General features: G+C 42.2%; 2 non-coding genes and 1 pseudogene across 2 annotated transcripts; 2 read left to right on the plus strand and 1 right to left on the minus strand.

Annotated features, from left to right (window-relative positions):
• LOC112085499 overlaps positions 1 to 23,470 on the plus strand; it is a 163,244-nt pseudogene continuing 139,774 nt past the window's right edge.
• On the minus strand, positions 2,286 to 2,392 carry LOC112085661. Its single transcript, XR_002898961.1, has one exon. It is a non-coding gene; the product is annotated as a small nucleolar RNA R71 (small nucleolar RNA).
• LOC112085676 lies at positions 18,685 to 18,791 on the plus strand. The gene has a single exon (XR_002898976.1). It is a non-coding gene; the product is annotated as a small nucleolar RNA R71 (small nucleolar RNA).

Raw genomic sequence — 23,470 nt, forward strand, 5'->3', positions numbered from 1 at the left:
ATGAAGGATTTGGTGCAAGCGGTCCACACTCATATCGAGAAGGAATACCGGCCGAAATCTGGTCGGTATTACCTTGGAACCTTGACGTTTTTGACTGGATTTTGCAAGCCAAATTGCCAAAGAAATATCGACGTCCTGCACCGACTGAATTCTGTTCGGTATTGGTCCCCTGAAGCTATCTTTGACGCCGCACCGAGGTGAGTTCAGCCGGTGTAGTGCCTCGGTGTAACCAGCCTCAAATCGCTGAAGAAATATCGACCACCCACATCGGCCAAAATCACCTCGATACATTCTCGCTTCATGACGTTTTTGTGGACCTTTTTTGGGCCAAAACCTAGTTTGTCCTAGGTTGGCCCAGCAAGAAATCCTACCTATATATATGTTTTAGTCGTTATCCAGCAGACGAAGCTTTATTCTCTTTTTTTTCTTTGCCTCTTTTGTGAAAAACCTAAACCTTGTAAGAGAGATCTTCATTTTCTGGGTTGAATCAAGAGAGTAATTAGGGTTTAAAGCTGAAATCTATCATTATCCATCATCTCCATCTTCATCTTCCACCCCTTTACGAGTTTTAATCAGAGAGATTGAGAGATTTATGTGTTTAAAGCTGCAAACCCATCATCATCTATCTTCCCCATCTCCATTTCTTATCATTAATCATGCCAATCTTCTCAACTTGCAAAGGTTCAAGAGAGATTAGTATGATTATTGAGTAGTTTAGCTTAATGAGGTTCTAGATGTGTAGGTTAGGGTGCTAAGGTGTTAGATTAGGAGTGCTTAGGGCTAGATTCATTGATTCATTTCTCTAAACAGCTGTTCTCTAGCCTAGATCCTTGCACATCACTTGTGATCTAGATTCTGGGAATTTCATGCACCACAAGTGTTTGATGATCTGAAAGAGCTGTATTAGAGGTTTAAGCATTTGCTGCATGATAATGTTTTGTTATTTGCTTGAATGATCTTTTAGAACTGTTTCTTAATGCTCATTGATTCATATTTCACAAATGATGATTTGGTTTGAAAATGGATTAGTGTAGAGGTTAATGCCTTTATGAGAGGATTAATCTAGATTAGAGTTCTAAATCACTTGAATCATGTCTCATCATTGTCATTAGCATTCCTGATTTAGCATCAAAGCACCCTAGCCAACTATCATGTCTAGAATCTCATGCTTCCATCATTTCATATCATCTCATTTTGTCATTTTCTTGTTTAAGTTGATCATTAGCTTTAATTCTTGTTTTAGGTTTGTTTGGTGGAAGTAACATCAAAACCTCACTCATTTGGCTTGAATTAAGAACTGATCCTGCATCTTAGTGTCTACACATGATGGATTGATACCCTTTGTACTGCAAAGTGACAAAAGGGATTGATAACCCTTCATTTAGAGCCTTGAAAACTCTAAGTTATTAATTGGCGCCGTTGCCAAAGTGTGATAACATTAAGATTGTGTCATTTCTGGAGATTAAGCATTTTCTTTTGTGTTTTCTAATTTCTTTCAAGTTCTGGTTGTGAGTTTCAGGTGCATGAACTCCAGGTCCAGATCAAGAAGCTGTGGTCCACCTTTCCCCTTAAACGACAACATTAATCTTTTGGTACCAAGGAGGAGAAGGGACAGGCGTGGAAGACAGATTGATCAGGCTGATATGGAAGATCAAAGAGAGCATGTGGTTGACATGGAGCAACCGGCTCAGGAGCAACAAGCTCAGGGTAATGGAGCTGGTAATGCAGCTGGTAATGGAGCTGGTCAAGGGTTACATCAGGGTAATGTTCATCGGGAACATGTGCATCAACAGCAAGCTTATGTCCACCAGGGACAAGCTCCAGCTCATCAGCAGAGGCATCAAGCCAATGTCCAGCAAAGACAACAGGTGCACCAACAGCAGCCCTTCCAACACCAGCAAAGGAGATATGAGCAGCCACAGGTCTATGTTGGAGAAAATGACAGGGCCAATGCTCATCAGTATGGAGCTGGAATTCAAGCACCACCTGTGCAAAACAACAATTTTGAAGTCAAGGCATCTTTACTGAATATGGTCCAAAACTCAAAGTTTCATGAATTGGCAATGGAAGATCCCTTGGAACACTTGGATCAATTTGATAAAGTGTGTGACCTGACAAAGATAAATGGAGTTTCTGAAGACAGTTTCAAGCTCAGATTATTCCCCTTCAGTCTTGGTGAAAAAGCTCACCAATGGGACAAGAACCTCCCAAGAGGCTCCATTCAAACCTGGGAGCAGTGCAAGCAAGCATTTCTATCTAAGTTCGTCTCCACCTCTAGAACAGCTAAATTGAGAAACCAAATCTCTAGCTTCACTCAACACAGCAATGAGAGTTTTGGTGAAGCATATGAGAGATTCAGGAGCTACACGAACCAATGCCCACACCATGGGTTTAGTGAGGCTTCACTTCTCAGCACATTTTAGGAACCAGCTGGATACTGCCTCCAATGGTAACTTTCTGGGTAAGGAGATTCATGCTGCTTTAGAGCTGGTTGAGAACTTAGCAATGAGCAATGATACATATGGAGAAGACTTTGATAGAGCCAATAGGAGTGAGAGTACAAGCAGGGATCAAAGGTATGAGAAGGATTTTAAAACACTTGAAAGCAAGCTGGACAAGGTGTTATTGGCCATGGCTTCTTAAAGCTTTGAGAACATCAGTGAAGAGGGTCTTACTCAGGAAGAGCTTAACTACATTGGAAATCAGTATGGCAATGCTAATCAGAACCTCTCTTACAGGAATCCCAATGTAGCAAACCCACAAGACCAAGTCTATCCCACTTCTCAAGCTCCACAGAACTTTGTTCCCAAGAACAACTTTCAAGGGTCTTTTCAACCAAAGAATCAGTTTGCTCAGAATCAGGGTTTTAGTCAGCAACAGCAGCCATTTCAGGGTTCTGGTTTCAGTTCACAGCAGCAGCCAAAGGCACCACCAGGGTTTGGTCCACCACAGTTCCAACAACAAGCGCCGGCTCAACATCAGTTCCAGTCAGCACCTGTTCACCAGCAGCCACAGATGGGGTCAGATATGGTTGGGATTCTGCAACAGCTGCTTCAGGGTCAACAAGTGTTTGCAAGCCAGTATGCATCCATGCAGCAGGACATCAAGGAATTGAAGCAAAATCAGGCATCTAGCTCAAGAAACCAAGGCCAACTACCTGGAAAGCCTGAACCCAACCCCAAGTAATATGCTAAAGCCATTACACTGAGAAGTGGCAAGGAGCTACCTGGTATTGAGCACAACAATGTGATTATTGAGGACAATGATCAAACTGAGGGGGAGGCAGCCTTAAAAGATGATATAGTTGCTGAAAGATCAAGGAAAGAAAAGGGTAAAGAGGTGGAAAAGGAACCTGAACCAGAAAAGATATATGTCCCACCACCTCCATACCAACCCAAGCTCCCATTTCCAGGGAGATTCAAGAAGCAACTTGTAGACAAGGCAAGAGCTGTATTTGAGAAGGCTCTCAATGAGACACCACTCACAATGCCTCTCATTGATGCATTTCTAATGATGCCAAAGATGGGTAAGTTTTTAAAAGATGCTATTCTGAACAAGACTAAAGAGCTTCAAGGCATGGTGGTATTGAGTCATGAATGCAGTGCCATCATTCAGAGAAAGTCCATTCCAAGAAAGTTGACTGATCCAGGGAGTTTCACGCTCCCTTGTGCCATAGGGCCTCTGCTATTTTCTAGATTCCTTTGTGATCTGGGAGCATCTGTCAGCTTGATGTCATTCTCCATAGCGAAGAAGCTTGGCTTTCGAGTGTTCAAACCTGCTAGGATCTCTCTTGTCCTTGCAGATAGATCAGTTAGGTTACCTGTTGGGATGTTGGAAGATCTGCCTGTCAAGATAGGTGGTTTTGAGGTTCCAACTGATTTTGTTATGCTAGAGATGGACGAGGAACCAGTTGATCCTCTTATTTTGGGCAGGCCATTCTTGACCACAACAGAAGCAATAATTGATGTGAGAGGTGGCATCATAGAGCTTCAACTTGGGTCTGAGAGGCTTAAATTTGATGTGAATGCAATGATGAAGAAGCCAACAATAGAAGGGCAATGCTTCTATGTTGAGACAATGGATGAGCTTGCTGATGAGCTTTTGGAGGAGTTAAACACAGAAGATCACCTTCAGATAGCTTTAACAAAAGAAGATGAAGACCATGGCTATCTTGAGGATGAAACTTTGGAGCTCATGAAGCTTTTAAACACTCACAAACCAGAAGGGAGCACCAGTTCTTACTTGAACCTGCACTATGAAGGTTCAGAGGCTGAAGAAAACCGGTTTAGAAGCTCAAATGTGCCAAGAACTTGCATTCATATCGACCAGGACTCACTCGGTGTTCAGCTCGGAGTGGGGGATGATAAAATGCCGAGAATATATCGACCTGCCACACCGAGTGAAATGAGGTCGGTGTCTCAGAATTCTGTGCAAGGAGATGAAGTCTTGACCCACATCAAGGTGTATTCAGTCGGTGTGCAAGCTCGGTGTGAGAGGGTCCAAAATGCCGAGGAAATATCGACCACCCACACCGAGTTGATTCAGGTCGGTGTAAACACGGCGGCCAAGGAGGAAATAGGTTCTCAAGGGGGTTCTGAGGTTAGACTATTCAGATGGGTCCTCTTACTTCAGGAGTTTGATATGGAGGTACAGGACAAGAAAGGTATAGAGAATGGAGCTGCAGACCATCTCTCTAGGTTAAGAGTGGACTCTGAAGTCCCTCTTAATGATAGTCTCCCTGAGGAATCATTGATGGTGCTCAACTCTTATTTAGAGTTTGAGGAAGTGGATAGCATCCAAGAGAAGAGAATGCCCTGGTTTGCTGATCTTGTGAACTTTCTTGCTTGTGGAGTGGAGCCACCAGAACTTGATGCTTACCACAGAAATAAGTTCTTCAGAGATGTGCAAAGATACCATTGGGATGAACATTACTTGTATGTCCTGAATAAAGATCAGCTGTATAAAAGGTGTCTTGCTGAGGAGGAGATGCAACCTGTGTTGCAAGAGTGCCATGGTTCAGCTTTTGGGGGTCACATGGGAGCATTCAAGACTGTGGCCAAGGTTCTTCAGAGTGGGTTTTTGTGGCCCACAATGTTCAAGGATGCTCAGATGGTTGTTTCAGCATGTGATGCCTGTCAGAGGCATGGGAACATTTCAAAGAGGAGTGAGATGCCTCAAAATCCAATACTAGAGGTTGAAATCTTTGATTGCTGGAGAGTGGACTTTATGGGGGCTTTCATCTCATCTTATGGAAATCAGTACATACTAGTGGCTGTGGACTATGTGTCCAAGTAGGTTGAGGCTATTGCTTCCCCTACCAATGATTCCAAGGTAGTAGTGAGGTTGTTCAAGAACATAATCTTCCCAAGATTTGGAGTACCCAGGGTTGTTATTTCTGATGGAGGTTCTCACTTTGTGAACAAAACCTTGGAGGGATTGCTGAAGAAGCATGGAGTGACATATAAGGTAGCTACCCTTATCATCCTCAAACTAGTGGCCAGGTTGAAGTGTCTAATAGACAGATTAAAGCCATTCTTGAGAGGACTGTTAGCTCAAGCAGAAAAGATTGGAGCAAAAGGCTGGATGATGCATTGTGGGCTTATAGAATAGCCTTTAAGACTCCAATTGGGACATCTCCTTTCAATCTGCTATATGGGAAGATCTGCCACCTTCCTGTTGAGCTGAAGTACAAGGCTTTATGGGCTGTGAAGTTGCAGAACTTTGATATCAAAACAGCTCAAGCGAAAAGGATCATTCAACTCCATGAACTTGAAGAGATCAGGCTGGGGGCTTTTGAAAGCTCCAAGATCTATAAAGAAAACATCAAAGCTCTACATGATCAAAAGATTCTGAAAAGGGAGTTCAAGGAAGGAGATCTGGTGTTGCTGTTCAACTCTAGGCTTAAGTTGTTTCCTGGAAAACTTAAGTCTAGATGGTCTGGTCCCTTTAAGATTCTTGAGGTCAGGCCATATGGAGCTGTTGTGTTAGAGGGCAAGGATGGTCAAGAGTTTGTGGTCAATGGCCAAAGGATCAAGCACTACCTAGTTTCACAAAGGAAGGAGGAAGCTACATGAGTTCCTCTTCTTGATCCACCACAAGCCTGTTAAACATGTTTTCAAAGTCAAACTTAGAGACTTTAAACAAAGTACTCTTGGGAGACACCCCAAGCTTATCCATGTATATAGTTTCTTTTTTTGCTTTCTTTGGTTGTTTTTTAGGATGTTTTACTCTTTTGTTCAAGTGTGTACAGGTTTTAGAAAGGTCCAGGTGCAGTTTTGAAAGGATTGGAGAAGATAAAAGATGAAAAATGGGCTGAGGAATGCATTCATATCGACATGGTTTCTCTTGGTGTGTTTGCTCGGTGTAATCAGGTTCAAAAGGCCGAGAATATATCGACCTGTACAACGGGCAAAATTAGGTCGGTGTGGAGCACAAGATGGCAAAGGATACCTCACACCAAGGTGAATCCACTTGGTATTCTGCTCATTGTAAACAGGCTCAAAATGCCGAGAATATATCGACATGTATACCGAGCAGATTGAGGTCGGTTCAGCACAGAAAGGAGCCAGGCCATGCTCCACACCGAGGTGAATCTACACGGTGCAAGACCTCGGTGCAACAAGGGAAGAAAACTTAGAGACACACCGACCTCCACACCGAGCAAATGCACTTCGATATGACCTTGGTGCAGCCTATTGTCCAGCGGTCCAAAGGGTGACTCGGTCAAAGTCAAAGACTCCAGCCACCTACAGCTGTCTCCCACACACCAAAAGCAGCTGTGGTCCACACAAAAAAATCGGTTCCCATCCTCTTTCTCTCTCATTTTTTGCGAAAACCTCCATTGTTGCTCTCAAAAAGCTTCATTTCTTTGCTTGTGGATCAATTTTTCTGGTGAACTCTTTGCCCCATCTCGTTTTCTTGCATAATTTGACCCAACTCTAAGGTACATTTTGCTTAATTTGCTTTTTGAGTTCGAAAACCCTAATTCGCTGGTATTCTTAATTTTTCTTGAAGAAATTTGTGTGGAATTGAGAATGCATTGCTTGAATCTTGTTAGAACCTTGGAGTTTAGGTTGTGGGTAGCTAGAAACGAGCTCACTTGTACTCAATTGTTTCTTGAATCCTGATTTTATACTCTCTTTAGAACTTGTTGTTCTTGAGCTGAAATTTGGATTTTAGAAAATTATTTTGAAGTGAGAGTCTCTTGGTGCTGCTTGGAATGCTTAATGTGAGTTTGCTTGATTTGTTTCCATTGATTTCATTCCAAGCAAAAATCATTTTGGAAATTTCAAGGATTTATTTCTCTAGAAACTCATTGTTTGTTTAATAAATTGTTGAAACAGGTACCATGGCAAGAGGAAATCCTGTTTTGATGCCCAAAGTACCAAGGAGAGACAATGGCAAGGCAGTTGCTTCTGGTTCAGGGGAAGGACCACAATCGGTTTCTGCTGGTTCTAAAAATAAAGGGAAAGCAGCTGCTTTAAGAGCTTCAGGGCTCAAGAGCTTTAGGGAAACAGAAAAGACTTGAGAGGAGCCCAAGTGTGGAATCTAGTGAGGAAGAGAGCAATGTGGGCTCACCAGCTGTTGTGCCCCAAAAGAAATAGAAGGTGGTGAAGAAGCCAAAGCCAAAACCTCCTGCTTACTCAGATTATCTCAGAAAACTTTAAGCTGTGGCACATGAAGGAACCTACTTTCCTGATCTTGAACTCTTGGGGAAACTTGGTATTCTTGAAGATGTAAAGGCAGTGCTTCAATCCATTGGACTTGGGAGCTTAATAGAAACGCCTCACGCCTCCTAAAAAGAGATGACTTGCCAATTTCTTGCATCAGTACAGGTTGATTTCTATAGAGAGATTGGACCAGCTCAGCTTGAAGATGGTTTTGGAACCATTGCATTCAAAATTGGACAGGAGCGGTATGAGATGACCTTCAGGGAGATAAGTGAATGCTTTGGGTTCACTGTAGAGGGGAGGACGTGTTCAAGAAGGTTGATCTACTATGGATCCGAGCTGGATCAGCTATGGGGGACAATAGGAAGTGATGATTATTCAGCTGGTGTGACAAAGGCAGCTTCTATCAGGAGTCCAGTGCTCAGGATGGTGCACAAGATCATAGCTCACACCTTCCTTGGAAAGAAAGAGTACTCAACAGTGTATGATGAGGAGTTGATGCTCACTGGAGAAGGTCTTAAACCCTTGATGCCTATGTTCAGCAGTGGTAGGACTTTTAATGGTGATCCTCACAAACCAACAATGGCAGCCATTCTAGTCAAGAACCTTCTCTCAATCAGGAAATGGGCTCATGACACGAAAATGAAGGCACCCTCCATGCGCATAGGAGGCCTGATCACTCCTATTTTACTGAGTGCTTGAGTTGAGATGAGAGGTGAACAACTCGGTTTTAAGTTGATGGATGCTCTTCATTTAGCCAAGACAACATTTCTTGAAGGTGATGTGGGTGATTCCTTTGCTTATAACCTTAGCATTGATAAGAAGGTGAAAGTAAGAATCCTGCTGCCTAATCCTTCCTTCACTTCACTCTCTGAAAGTAAAAACATTCGTTTCTATGTCACCAAGGATCACCACTACAACCCAGAGATCCATCCTCCCATTATAACTATCAGGAAGTTGTGGAAGCAGAGAGCGCCTGCTAATGATGCTGATGGAGATCAGGAACCGGTTTAGGAAGAGCCCTTCTTGCCAGATCCAGTGTATGGGAGTCATAGATACTTCTTTGACTCTTATGATGGTCAGATGCCCAATGATGCCACTGTTGCTGCACAGTACCGAACCAAGAACCTTCAGAGGTGGAACAAGTGGCAGGACAAGAACACCAAGAAGCTGGTGGAGACAGTGAAAACTTTGGCAAGCACAGTTAAGAGCATGACTGCTAAAATCAAGAAGCTGAGTACAAAGCTTGAGAGGTTCCAAAGAGGAGAAGTTGGCGAGAGCTCTCACCAAGGGGAGTTATTTAGAATCTGTGGATCAGAGAACAATTCACCAGCAGACTCAGAGGAGGACGAGGTCAGAGCCAAGAGGGACGCCATGAGATCTCCCTCAGACCAATCCAAATCCATCCTACTCCATGGGGTCTCCAGCCCCATCATTAAGTCCTTGAGAAGGTAACACTCCACCCTTGTAAATATGCATCTAGTTTAGCTTATTTTCTCTTTGCATTTTGTGATTTTGCTTTGCACTTCTCCTTCATGCTTTTATAGCACAAGGGACTGTGTTATCTAAGTGTGGGGGAGGGGTTTTGTGTTTACTAATCATGTTTATTCTGCTCTTATTTTCCTTTTCACTTTGAGTCTCATTTTGCATTCATCTAAGTGCATATAAAAACAAAAAAAATGGAAAAATCTAAAAAACATTTCACAAAAAATGCTCATGTAGTTGCATTCACATTTTAGGTTGAGTCTAGTTTGCATTTTCATATAGGTTGCATCATATGCAAATGGGAGTAATGATAGATTTTTTCTTGAAGAGAGCATCATTTTAAGAGCTTGGTCCTTTAAAGCATTGCAAAACTGGTATGAAATCAAGTGTGAACCATGCTTTGAACTGGTGTCGCAATACTTCTGTGCTAGCTTAATCAAGTTGTGAATAGCCTCAACCTTGCTTAAGTGAGAACCCCTGAATTTGACATTTAATTATCATGTTTGTGCATATCATTGTGAATTCATGGGTACCACATACATATTTGAGCTTTCTTATCCCTTTTAGTCACTCTTGCTAGCTCAAATAGCTGATCTCTCATCTTGAGACAGTTCCCTGACTTTAGCCAAACCTTTCTTTGAAGCCTAAACACCCTTATTGTGTGCATGATTTGTGAGGCCTTGTTTCTAGTAGACTTGGTAAAAAGTGTTGGGTTTAGAGCGACAAAGATAGTGCTGCATGTAGATACTAGTCCAGCATCAAGGGCTAGTCTATGTTTAGGTGAAAGTGAGAGCACTGAGTTTGAGTGTGTGAGTTGGAAAGAAAAAAAAAATCTGAGTGATGAAAGTGGAAAGAACCGGATTGGTTAGGGGAATGAATGCTTAAATGAAAGAAAGTGAGTGTGTGCTGAAATGTTAAGCTCATGTGTTGAAATGAAAATAGTCTCATGAAAAGAAAAAAAAAAAAAAGAGAAAAGATTCAAAAAACAAGAGGCTGAATTAAAGAAGAGCTTGTGTGTTAAAGAAAATAAACTCACTAAGTGGTTGTTAAAGAAAGCATTCCCCTAAGAGATGAAATGAAGAGAGTAATGTGAGCTGATTGAGTGTCAAGGACAAAATGCCATTTGGGGTGAGTAGGCTAGAGAAAGAGTCTTGAGAGGTTTAAAGTTGAGTGTGAAAAGCATTTTGGGTGTGGGGTAGATGCAGTTCTATCTTTGTATGCATCCATTGCTTTTTACCCTTAGCATTTTACTGAAGTCTACTAACTTTTGAGTGATCCCCTTGCATTACCAGTTACTTGATTGAGATCATTTTAATCTCAAAACCCAGTCCCAAGCCAAATGAATTCACTTGATTTGCATGAACATGATCCACTTGAAACTTTAAATGAATGTCAAAAGATTGAGGTTAGGAATGCTTGTGAAGGTTGGTGCTTGAGTTTGGTTCATTTGGTGACAAGTATGGCTAATTTTTATGAGTAAACCAGTTTGCATTGCAGTCTAGAATTGGCAACTTTAACAATGAGCTTTGAATTCTTTTAATGATGATCTCTCTTTAAAGAAATATGAACTCCCATGCATTCAACCTCTCTCTCTCATTTGTTCCTGTTTGCTTGAGGACAAGCAAAGGAAAAGTGTGGGGGAGTTAATATACTCATATTTTGTCATGATTAGGACTGCATTTTTGTCCAAATATTGACTCTCATGCATACATTTAGCTAGTTTTATTAGAGTTTGTCTTTGGTTCTAGCTTTGTTTAAGATTTGCATTAGGTCCTAGAGTGTCCTGCATTTTTGGAGTGTTCTCAGGTCATTTGGAGACTTTTGGGAGCAACTTGGAGCTGGGATCATGGAGGAACCCTCACCTGTGTACAGCAGCTCGGAGAGATGGTTTGGAGCAGACGAGACCCTCACTTTGATGGGACGAAGGACTTTCAATGCCATTCAACCTCCGCTGTCTTCATCAAGAATCAAGAGGAATGAGTCTAGTGTCCGGAAAACTTGAAATCAGACGATTTGGAGCCGTGAACTGGGCGATATCGCCATCGGAAGGAACACATGTCTCGCAACCCGATCAGGTCTTACGCGATGCGCCTTAAAGAACCAACGAGACGGAGGCTTTGCCAATGTCATACGGGGTTGAGCCCTTCAACAAACTTGGAGCTAAATACGTCATCTAGATCGTGGAAGTGGAAGATCGAGGTTCGGACCAGTGAGCAAGGAGTTATGAAGGATTTGGTGCAAGCGGTCCACACTCATATCGAGAAGGAATACCGGCCAAAATCTGGTCGGTATTACCTTGGAACCTTGACGTTTTTGGCTGGCTTTTGGAAGCCAAATTGCCGAAGAAATATCGATGTCCTGCACCGACTGAATTCTTCTCGGCATTGGTCCCCTGAAGCTATCCTTGACGCCGCACCGAGGTGAATTCAGCCGGTGTAGTGCCTCGGTGTAACCAGCCTCAAATCGCCGAAGAAATATCGACCACCCACACCAGCCAAAATCACCTCGATACATTCTCGTTTAATGACGTTTTTGTGGACCTTTTTTGGGCCAAAACCTAGTTTGTCCTTGGTTGGCCCAGCAAGAAACCCTACATATATATATGTTTTAGTCATTATCTAGCAGACAAAGCTTTATTCTCTTTGTATTCTTTGCCTCTTTTGTGAAAAACCTAAACTTTGTAAGAGAGATCTTCATTTTCTGGGTTGAATCAAGAGAGTAATTAGGGTTTAAAGCTGAAATCTATCATTATCCATCATCTCCATCTTCATCTTCCACCCCTTTATGAGTTTTAATCAGAGAGATTGAGAGATTTCTGTGTTTAAAGCTGCAAACCCATCATCATCTATCTTCCCCATCTCCATTTCTCATCATTAATCATGCCAATCTTCTCAACTTGCAAATGTTTAAGAGAGATTAGTATGATTAGTGAGTAGTTTAGGTTAATGAGGTTCTAGATGTGTAGGTTAGGGTGCTAAGGTGTTAGATTAGGAGTGCTTAGGGCTAGATTCATTGATTCATTTCTCTAAACAGCTGTTCTCTAGCCTAGATCCTTGCACATCACTTGTGATCTAGATTCTGGGAATTTCATGCACCACAAGTGTTTGATGATCTGAAAGAGCTGTATTAGAGGTTTAAGCATTTGCTGCATGATAATGTTTTGTTATTTGCTTGAATGATCTTTTAGAACTGTTTCTTAATGCTCATTGATCTATATTTCACAAATGATGATTTGGTTTGAAAATGGATTAGTGTAGAGGTTAATGTTTTTATGAGAGGGTTAATCTAGATTAGAGTTCTAAATCACTTGAATCATGTCTCATCATTGTCATTAGCATTCCTGATTTAGCATCAAAGCACCCTAGCCAACTATCATGTCTAGAATCTCATGCTTCCATCATTTCATATCATCTCATCTTGTCATTTGCTTGTTTAAGTTGATCATTAGCTTTAATTCTTGTTTTAGGTTTGTTTAGTGGAAGTAACATCAAAACCTCACTCATTTGTCTTGATTTAAGAACTGATCCTGCATCTTAGTGTCTACACATGATAGATTGATACCCTTTGTATTGCAAAGTGAAAAAGGGATTGATAACCCCTCATTTAGAGCCTTGAAAACTCTAAGTGATCAATTGGCGCTGTTGCCAAAGTGTGATAGCATTAAGATTGTGTCATTTCTTGAGATTAAGCATTTTCTTTTGTGTTTTCTAATTTCTTTCAAGTTCTGGTTGTGAGTTTCAGGTGCATGAACACCAGGTCCAGATCAAGAAGCTGTGGTCCACCTTTTCCCTTAAACGACAACATTAATCTTTTGGTACCAAGGAGGGTATAGACCCAAAAGCTTTGGAAATAGGCCTCGTTGTAAAAACTGTCGAGGGCACAACACCGAGGCTTGCTAAAATACTTTGCACCAGACACATCTTGTCAAAAGCCTGCTTGTCTCCTGATTCCAATAACTCTCAGCTCATAACTCCAAATGACATGAAACCGGATCCACAAGAAAGACCACTCAACCAGATCTAACTTTGGTGAAGGATCCATTAGTATCCGGGGAGTGGAAGGTTCTCCGGACGCCCAATCCTTGCAGCGCATCAGAACGATCAGCAAGAAGCTCCTGGACCCGTGTTCATTCCGGAAACGTTATCTCCCAGCACATAGCTCCAAATCGGGTGATCTCAGATGTTCTGGAAAGAGAAATCAAAGCGCCCCGACAATCTGACTGGAAAGGCATCGTCACACGTAATCTCTGAAGCTCATTGGATCAGCTCAGAAACGGAAGCAAGACAGGTGTATCTACTGATGGCCTTAACTCTCTGCCCACTGGTCCGAATTCAGTAATTCCAACTGTTATGGAACCCTGCCTCAATCATCTCCAACTTTGATGAAGACCCCGATAATTGAATCTGACCGGCAGCTTCCCCGGACAGGCAATCTTTGGCGCGTATCAGCAGAATAGGTTTTGGCCGAGAACTTATGTACCGCGATAAGGAAAATGGTCGAGAAATCCTTCTCGCGGTAAGCTTTTTAGCCGATAAAAATCATCCTTCTCGGCATGAAGTTTTAACCGATAAACTCAGGTCCGGTACAGCTTTTAGCCGAGAAACATTTTTAGCTGAGATTTGCTTCATCCGGTACACAACTTTGCTGATAAACTCCCTTAGTCCATTTTCACCATTTCTGACTCATTTCTCCATCGTTTAAACTCCTGATCACATCTTTTCTGCTCCAAACAGCCTCAAAAGCACCTGTTTATGACTCCAAACCATGCAAAGATTCATTGGAACATAATGCAACCCCTAAGTCCTAAAACATGAAATAAGACATGATTTGGACTAAAAAATGCACGCTGAATGATGCAATTTATGAAAATATCAGATATCATACTTTCCAGCCCACAAAAATCTCATTAATTTTTGCAGATCGATCAGTTAGATAACCGGAAGGCGTTCTCATTGATGAATCAGTCATGATAGGAGAACACTGTATTCCGACTGTTTTTGTGGTGCTTGAGTTAGATAGAGAACCTAAATGTCCTCTTATACTCGGTCGACCATTCTTATTTACTTCAGGGGCAATATAAATGTCCCTGAAGGAAAAATAGATCTTCATCTAGGCAATCTAGTTATGTAGTTTGATATGAACTAAGGTCTTCAAGAACCAATTTAGATGGCAGAATTTGTTTGATTTATGAGTTCGATGAAATTACTGAGGAGTTTATGAGAAATACTTCTTAACAACCCTTTAAAAATCATTCTCACAACCACAAATAATGAACACAACCTACTCGAAGATGTTTCGAATGAGTGTGTGCAAATGCTTGATAAAGCTGAGGACTACACAAACTTATGGGCTAGCTGTGATAAGTCAAGTTGAATCCAAAGAGAAGGGGAAAACCACACAAGCTCTAAGAAAATTAGAAAATAAGCATAAAGCTTAAAACGAGAGAACTCTCATATCTTAAATCATTTTCAAGTCTGTCTATAACAAATGGAATGAGTGAGTTTATAAAGAAGTCTCACACGTTTTATAAAAAATAAAAAGTCAAATAATTTATATAAATTAGAAATCATATGGCCATTAAAGCTTGATTTTTGGTCCAACAAGGAAAACGTGAGGTTCCTTGTATCTGGAAAGTTTCTGGATGATTCCTTCGCTTGTTAGTCTTCTAATAAATCTCTTGATTCGCACGAAATTAGCACAGAGTTGTTGGTCAATGTTGTTTAATGCTTCTGGTGCCAAATATGGAAGGTCTTGGTGTATGGGTGAGAGAGATTGAATCCGCCTGATCCAAAGCTTGCTGGTGCACGTGAGAAGATTGTTACGAGCCTCTAGATGTATTTTAAACACTCCTGAATGCCAGAGATACATTTGAAGTCTCCCATATATTGAAAATTCCAAATAAGGCAAGTCGGGAATCATTCGTTTTAGAAATTGAATATCTTCCCAACCAAAACCATTCTTGGTATGATTCCGATTTTCACATATGCTCTGATGAACCAAGATTCTAGAACAAGTTGGTTGGAAGCTTATTTCCTCCTGGTTTGGTCGGAAACCTGATATAATCATATATTTGCATGTTTAGGATGCATTTTTGGTCCAAGAATTGAGTCCCAGTCAAACATTTTAGACATATTTTCATGTTTTACCTTGGTTTTAGAGTTTTAGGACTTTTCATAGGTCCAAGTGAATCTTGCATGTTTGGAATGTCAAACAGGTGCTTTGGAATTCACTTGGGAGTGGAAAAGATGAACCAGGTAAAGGAATGATGAAAAAGGTGCAAATATGGTGAAGTGGAGTTTTTTGGAGTCTCTCGGCGAAACCATGTACCGCAGGTAGTATTTTCTCGGCCAAAAACCGTACTGCGGGAAGGAGAACTCGGCCAAAACACGTACCGCATGCATATTCCTCGGTCAAAAATCTCTTATGTCGATACGCTCCAAAAATCGAGTTACCGGAAAGTCTGCATGTCAGAATCAGCTTCCGGGGTCTTAATCAAAGATCGAGATAATTGAGTCAAGGTTCCATAATAATTAGAATCAATGGATTTGGAGCGGTGAGTTGAACGATATGGCCAACGGATGACAAACCAGTTTCATATTCATTCTGGACCAATTCGATATGCCTCGAAGACGCCGTTACTGGAAAGCCTTCCCATCCGTTCTGGCTTCCAATGTCTTCATGAACGTTTAAGAGCATTGAATCTAGTTTCCAGAACGCTTGGAGTCAGGATAGTTGGAGCTGTGAGCTGGGAGATAACTCAAACGGAGAAAGCACAAGTCTAGAAGACAATCCAGACCAGTGCAATGTGCCTTAGAGATCGCATATCCGGGAAGCTTTTCCGACCTCATATGGAGTTGAGTTCTTCACAAAAGATCGAGCTGGTTGAGTCATGTATCCTGTGGACTTTTTTCTGTCATTTGGATTACTGAGCTGGAAGTTACATAGAACAGAAGAGAAGCATGTCATTCTAGGTTCAAGGGAGCATCAATGGAGTTTGATCTTGAATTTTCCTAAGTGTTACAGCTGGCCTCGGCATAACCCATCGCCTTCACTACCATGAGGCCCTTCTGCACATGGCTCCTTGACCTAGACCCCTCGGTATGATTACACCATGGCACATGTCACACGCAACAAATATGCAAAGTCTCGGCCGCACCCCATGGCTTGTTCGATGCCGAGGTGAAATGTCCGAATGAAATGTGCAAGACTTTGGCCTGATCCCGAGGCCTTTTGTTATGAACCCAGATCACAAAAAGTTTGCTTCACGTTCAAAGACCTTAGCTGAATCAAAGACCAAAGCTCACATATGTTCTTGAAAAGTTCATCAAACTTCAACCCAGATTTGTGACCCCTCGGTGTGTGCCTCGGTTTGGGACTTCTTCGGGTGACCGAGGCATGGCTCCAGCAACCCAGAAAGGGCGGGCCAGTCCTTAGTTTGTCCTGGGATGACCCGGCCCAAAGCTCACACTATATATACACTTTTGGGAAAAACCCTAAGTATCTTTCATTCCATCTTTGTTTTCTTTTCCTCTTTAGTGAAAAACAAGTTTGTAAAGAGATATCTCAAGGATTTAATCAATCTAAAGTTTTCACTTTCTCCACCAGCTTCTTGGTGTTCTTGTCCTGCCACTTGTTCCACCTCTGAAGGTTCTTGGTTCAGTAATGTGCAGCAACAGTGGCATCATTGGGCATCTGACCATCATAAGAGTCAAAGAAGTATCTATGGCTCCCATACACTGGATCTGGCAAGAAGGGCTCTTCCTGAATCGGTTCCTGATCTCCATCAGCATCATTTAGCAGGCGCTCTCTGCTTCCACAACTTCCTGATAGTTATAATGGGAGGATGGATCTCTGGGTTGTAGTGCTGATCCTTGGTGACATAGAAGCGGATGTTTTTACTTTCAGAGAGTGAAGTGAGGGAGGGATTAGGCAGCAGGACTCTTACTTTCACCTTCTTATCAATGCTAAGGTTCTAAGCAAAAGAATCACCCACAGCACCTTCAAGAAATGTTGTCTTGGCCAAATGAAGAGCATCCATCAACTTAAAACCGAGTTGTTCACCTCTCATCTCAACTCCAGCACTCAGTAAAATAGGAGTGATCAGGCCTCCTATGCGCATGGAGGGTGCCTTCATTTTCGTGTCATGAGCCCATTTCCTGATTGAGAGAAGGTTCTTGACTAGAATGGCCGCCATTGTTGGTTTGTGAGGATCACCTTTATGAGTCCTGCCACTGCTGAACTTATGCATCAAGGGTTTAAGACCTTCTCCAATGAGCATCAACTCCTCATCATACACTGTTGAGTACTCTTTCTTTCCAAGGAAGGTGTGAGTTATGATCTTGTGCACCATCCTGAGCACTGGACTCCTGATAGAAGCTGCATTTGTCACACCAGCTGAATAATCACCACTTCCTATTATCCCCCATAGCTGATCCAGCTCGGATCCATAGTAGATCAACCTTCTTGAACACGTCTTCCCCTCTACAGTGAACCCAAAGCATTCACTTATCTCCCTGAAGGTCATCTCATACCGCTCCTGTCCAATTTTGGTCATCAGGTACCTGAGGGCTGCATGATCAGTATATACAATGACTTTTGATCCCACCAGGTGGCTTCTGAATTTATCAAAAGCAAAGACTATTGCCAACATTTCCTTCTCTGTGGTAGCATACTTTTCTTGGGCAGAATCAAGGGTTCTACTAGCATAGTAGATGACATGAAGCTTCGTGTCCTTCCTCTGGCCAAGCACAGCTCCAACTGCATAATCTGATGCATCAGTCATAACCTCAAAAGGAAGGGACCAGTCTGGAGCCTGGACAATGGGTGCACTGACTAATGCATCCTTGATCATCTTGAAGGCTTCTTCACACTCAGCATCATAGACAAAGTCAACTTCTTTACACAACAGCCTTGTCAAAGGTCTAGCTATTCTTGAGAAATCTTTGATGAATCTTCTGTAAAACCCTGCATGCCCAAGGAAACTCCTTATCCCTTTGACTGAAGTGGGAGCTTGCAGATTCACCATCACTTCCACCTTTGCTCTGTCAACCTCTATGCCTTTCTCAGAGATCTTATGCCCAAGTATAATCCCTTCCTGAACCATGAAGTGGCATTTCTCCCAGTTTAACACCAGGTTATGCTGCTCACATCTCTCCAGGACCTGTGACAAATTAGAGAGACAATCGGAGAAGGAGGAGCCATACACAGAAAAATCGTCCATGAACACCTCCACCTTCTCTTCAATGATGTCAGAGAATATATGCATCATGCAACGCTGGAATATGGCTGGGGCGTTACAAACTCCTTAACTTCTCTAGTGAGCCTCTGTTCTGAGCTTTAACCTTCTGATCTGTTTGTTCTCTCATAGTCTTCACCATAAGTGTCATTGCTCATTGCTAAGTTCTCAACTAGCTCTAAAGCAGCATGAATCTCCTTTCCCAGAAAGTTTCCATTGGAGGCAGTATCCAGCTGGTTTCTAATCTTGGGGAGAGCCCCTCTATAAAGTGTGCTGAGAAGAGAAGCTTCACTAAACCCATGGTGTGGGCACTGATTAGTGTAGCTCCTGAATCTCTCATATGCTTCACCATAACTCTCATTGCTATGCTGAGTGAAGCTGGAGATTTGGTTTCTTAGCTTTGCTGTTCTGGAGGTTGAGAAGAACTTAGACAGAAATGCCTGCTTGCATTGCTCCCAAGTCTGAATAGAGCCTCTTGGGAGATTCTTCTCCCATTGGTGTGCTTTGTCACCAAGACTGAAGGGGAATAATCTGAGCTTGAAACTGTCTTCAGATACTCCATTTATCTTTGTTAAGTCACACACTTTATCAAATTGATCCAAGTGTTCCAAGGGATCTTCCATTGGCAATCCATGGAACTTGGAGTTTTGGACCATATTCAGTAAAGATGCCTTCACTTCAAAATTGTTGTTTTGCACAGGTGGTGCCTGAATTCCAGCTCCATACTGATGAGCATTGGCCCTGTTATTCTCTCCAACATAGACCTGTGGCTGCTCATATCTCCTTTGTTGGTGTTGGAAGGGCTGATGGTGGTGCACCTGTTGTTTTTGCTGTACATTGGCCTCATGTCGTTGCTGATGAGCTGGAGCTTGTCCCTGGTGGACATAAGCTTGCTGTTTATGCACCTGTTCCTGATGAACATTACCCTAATGTAAGCCTTGACCAGCTCCATTACCAGCTGCATTACCAGCTCCATTACCCTGAGCTTGTTGCTCCTGAGCCAATTGTTCCATGTCAACCACATGCTCTCTTTGATCTTCCATATCAGCCTGATCAATCTGTCTTCCATGCCTGTCCCTTCTCCTCCTTGGTACCAAAAGATTAATGTTGTCGTTTAAGGGGAAAGGTGGACCACAGCTTCTTGATCTGGACCTGGTGTTCATGCACCTGAAACTCACAACCAGAACTTGAAAGAAATTAGTAAAGACAAAAGAAAATGCTTGACCTCAAGAAATGACACAATCTTAATGCTATCACACTTTGGAAACGGCGCCAATTGATAACTTAGAGTTTTCAAGGCTCTAAATGAGGGGTTATCAATCCCTTTTGTCACTTTGCAGTACAAAGGGTATCAATCCATCATGTGTAGACACTAAGATGCAGGATCAGTTTTTAATTCAAGCCAAATGAGTGAGGTTTTGATGTTACTTCCACTAAACAAACTTATAACAAGAATTAAAGCTAATGATCAACGTAAATAAGCAAATAACAAGATGAGATGATATGAAATGATGGAAGCATGAGATTCTAGACATGATAGTTGGCTAGGGTGCTTTGATGCTAAATCAGGAATGCTAATGACAATGATGAGACATGATTCAAGTGATTTAGAACTCTAATCTAGATTAACCCTCTCATGAAAACATTAACCTCTACACTAATCCATTTTCAAAACAAATCATCATTTGTGAAATATAGATCAATGAGCATTAAGAAACAGTTCTAAAAGATCATTCAAGCAAATAACAAAACATTATCATGCAGCAAATGCTTAAACCTCTAATACAGCTCTTTCAAGAATTTCATCAAACACTTGTGGTGCATAAAATTCCCAGAATCTAGATCACAAGTGATGTGCAAGGATCTAGCCTAGAGAACAGCTGTTTAGAGAAATAAATCAATGAATCTAGCCCTAAGCACTCCTAATCTAACACTTTAGCACCCTAGCCTACACATCTAGAATCTCATTAAGGTGACTACTCACTAATCATACTAATCTCTCTTAAAGCTATGCAAGTTGAAAAGATTGGCATGATTAATGATGATAAATAGAGATGGAGATGATAGATTAAGGGGAAAACACTCTTCAAATCGATATTAAACTCAAAATCAAGGTATTAACAAGTGGTTTTTTCACCAAAAAGGAAAAGGAGACTAAAAACGGGATAAAAGTTCTCTCCAAATTATGTCTAAAAAGTATTTATAGATGCCTTGGACGAACCGGGTCAACCCGGAACAAACCGGGTACTGACCCGGCCTTGGTGGGTAAAGAATGAGTTTGCCACGGTCTAGCAGGTTCTTGGTCAGGCCGTGGCAAGTGGTCGTGTCAAACGCCGAAGAAGTGTACAAAGTTGCCACGGCCAAGTCCTAGACCGTGGCATTGAGACCGTGTCAAGTGCCGAATGTTTGTACAAAGTTGCCATGGCCAAGTCCTAGACCGTGGCATTGAGACCGTGCCAAACGCCGAAGAAGTGTACAAAGTTGCCACGGCCAAGTCCTAGACCGTGGCATTGAGACCGTGCCAATCGCTGAAGAAGTGTACAAAGTTGCCACGGCCAAGTCCTAGACCGTGGCATTGAGACCGTGCCAAACGCCGAAAGTGAGTAAAGTCTTTCCCGGCCAAATACTACTTTGCCACGGTCAAGTGTAGACCATGGCATGAAGATCGTGTCAAACGCCGAAGGACTGCAATTAAGTGCCACAGTCAGGTGTGGACCGTGGCATTCCATCGTGGCATCTTTCCCTTAGCTCGCATCGTTCAGGGCTCCTCGGACCACTTTGCGTTCAGGGAAGCGTAACTTGTAAGATATTTGTCCTAATTGTGTGCTTCCGGTTTCAGAGGACAGAAGACTCATATATATTCAACTTTGGTGAAGGAAGCGTCGGTGCTTGGAAAGGGGAAGGTTTCCTGGAGGGCTCATCTTCGCAGTGCATTTACACGATCCGAGAAAGGCGTCTCGAGATGTGTCCATTCCGAAGACGTTATCTTCTTGCTCATAGCTCGAATTGAATGATCTTGGACGTTCTGGAAAGAGGACTCAATTATCTCGGATTCTGATGAAGTGCACCGTCCTTCGCATTCTTTGGAGCTCATCGGCTTGGTCCAAAACGGCATCGAGATAGGAGTTTCTTCCGACGAGCTTAACTTTCTGCTCACGCGTTCGAATCCCATGATTCCACTCGCTCTGGAACCGTGATCCAATCTTCTCCAACTTTGATTAAGCACCCGACAGCTGAATCGGACCGGAAAGTTCCCCGGACAAGCGATTTCGGAAACGTGTCTGCACCCGGAGATTTTGGCCGAGAAATTCATTAGGCCGGTACGTGTTTTGGCCGAGGAATCCACCCATACATGAGAATGGCCGAGAAAAACCTTCCTGTGGTACGCGGGAATGGCCGAGAACCTCCAAAACCCATTTTCACCATCTTTCAAGCCTTGATCACCATTTCTCTTCCTGGATTCACCTTTTCAACTCCAAATAGCTCCAAATGCACCTGATAAACACTCCAAACATGCAAAGACTCATTGGGACCTAATGCAACTCCTAAGTCCTAAAACAAACCCTAAGGACCTAAAATGCATGAAATAAGACATGATTTGGAATGAAATATGAAACCTAAATGATGCAAATTATGAACATGTCAACTCCCCCACACTTGTCCTTTGCTTGTCCTCAAGCAAAAAGAGCAAATGAGAGAAAGAGGTTGTGTGCTTTGGGAGTTCATATTCCTTAATGAGAGAAGTGATCACAATGAGAATTCAAGTTCATGCTCAATTATGAAATGCAAAGCCATACTCAGATATATATATATCAACTAAACAAGGAATCTCCACAAGTTCTTCTCTCTCTCAACTCTTTCACATTCATTAAGCTTTTATCAGGTGAATCCAATGATGCAATGTTTAAACAAGCTGGCTTGGGTAGGGAGAGGATATGAGATTAAAGTGATCTCATCAGTGTTCAAGCGGGTTTAATGCAGCAGAGGGATCTCTCTATGAATGATCAAACTTTGGCATAATACTAAAGGTAAAAAGCAACCTATGCATACAAGGGCAAAGACTCATCACACCCCACCCTCTACTCAAAGCTTTCTCACTTGCTCACTCTCTCAAAAACTTCACTTTTCACACTTATTTTCCTCTCACTAGGGGACTTACTCTTCACTTTCACTCTCAAGTCTTGGAGTTCAAACTTTACACAGATCTTTTTTTCTTTTGCAACCTCTAGCCTATTTTTTTCTTTCTTTTCAAAACATTTGAGCTCTTTGGCTTCTTTTCTTTTCCTTTTACTTAGAGGCTAGAATTTTTCTTTTCAAGACACCAAAGCTCACTTTCTTTAACTCAAAACTCCAAGACTGATTTCTTTTTCTTTCATTCCCCTAGCTATTTCCACTTTCTCTTTTCCACTCATCTCACCTTTTTCCACTCACCAACAAGTCTTTTCCCCCACACTTACTCCTTGCCAACACTCTTAGTTCCTTGATGTTGGAACACAGCACTCAATAAGACCTGCACTTGTCGCTCTAAACCTAACACTTTCTGCTAAGTTTGATCCAAGGTGGCCTTTCAATTCACACACAACTTATAGAAGAATCAACCAGCTTTCAAATGCACTTGGTTTTGAGACATTCCAACAGTTGGATCTCAAGATATTCCATTAGCCCCAGAGCTACTCGAAGACGGCCAGCGAATCACGCGACCGCGGCCACCAGCCCATTCTCCATGGTCACAAGCCTCCCGACCGCGGCCAGCCACCTATTTCCCGCGGTCACGTCATTCCCGACCGCGGCCGACCAACTCCGAATTAAAGCCCACATTTCTGAAGCCCAAAGTCATCTTAGCCTCAATTCCGGAACCCTAGAGACCATGGAGTATTGAAGACTATAAATACTTGTCATTTAGGTCGTTTTTAGACACCACCTTCATACTTTACAGAAAGCCTTTTCCTTTAGCCCTTTTTATGCGATTTTTGTAGAAGATTGTTCAAGTCTGAGTTCTTCAATAGAGAAGCTTTCTTTCATCTCTTTTCTTTACTGTTTTTGATTACTTTTATTAAAACTAATGATAATGTCGACCTCA

The sequence above is a fragment of the Eutrema salsugineum genome, unplaced genomic scaffold, assembly GCF_000478725.1.
Source record: "Eutrema salsugineum unplaced genomic scaffold, Eutsalg1_0 scaffold_3, whole genome shotgun sequence".
Classification (NCBI taxonomy): domain Eukaryota; kingdom Viridiplantae; phylum Streptophyta; class Magnoliopsida; order Brassicales; family Brassicaceae; genus Eutrema; species Eutrema salsugineum.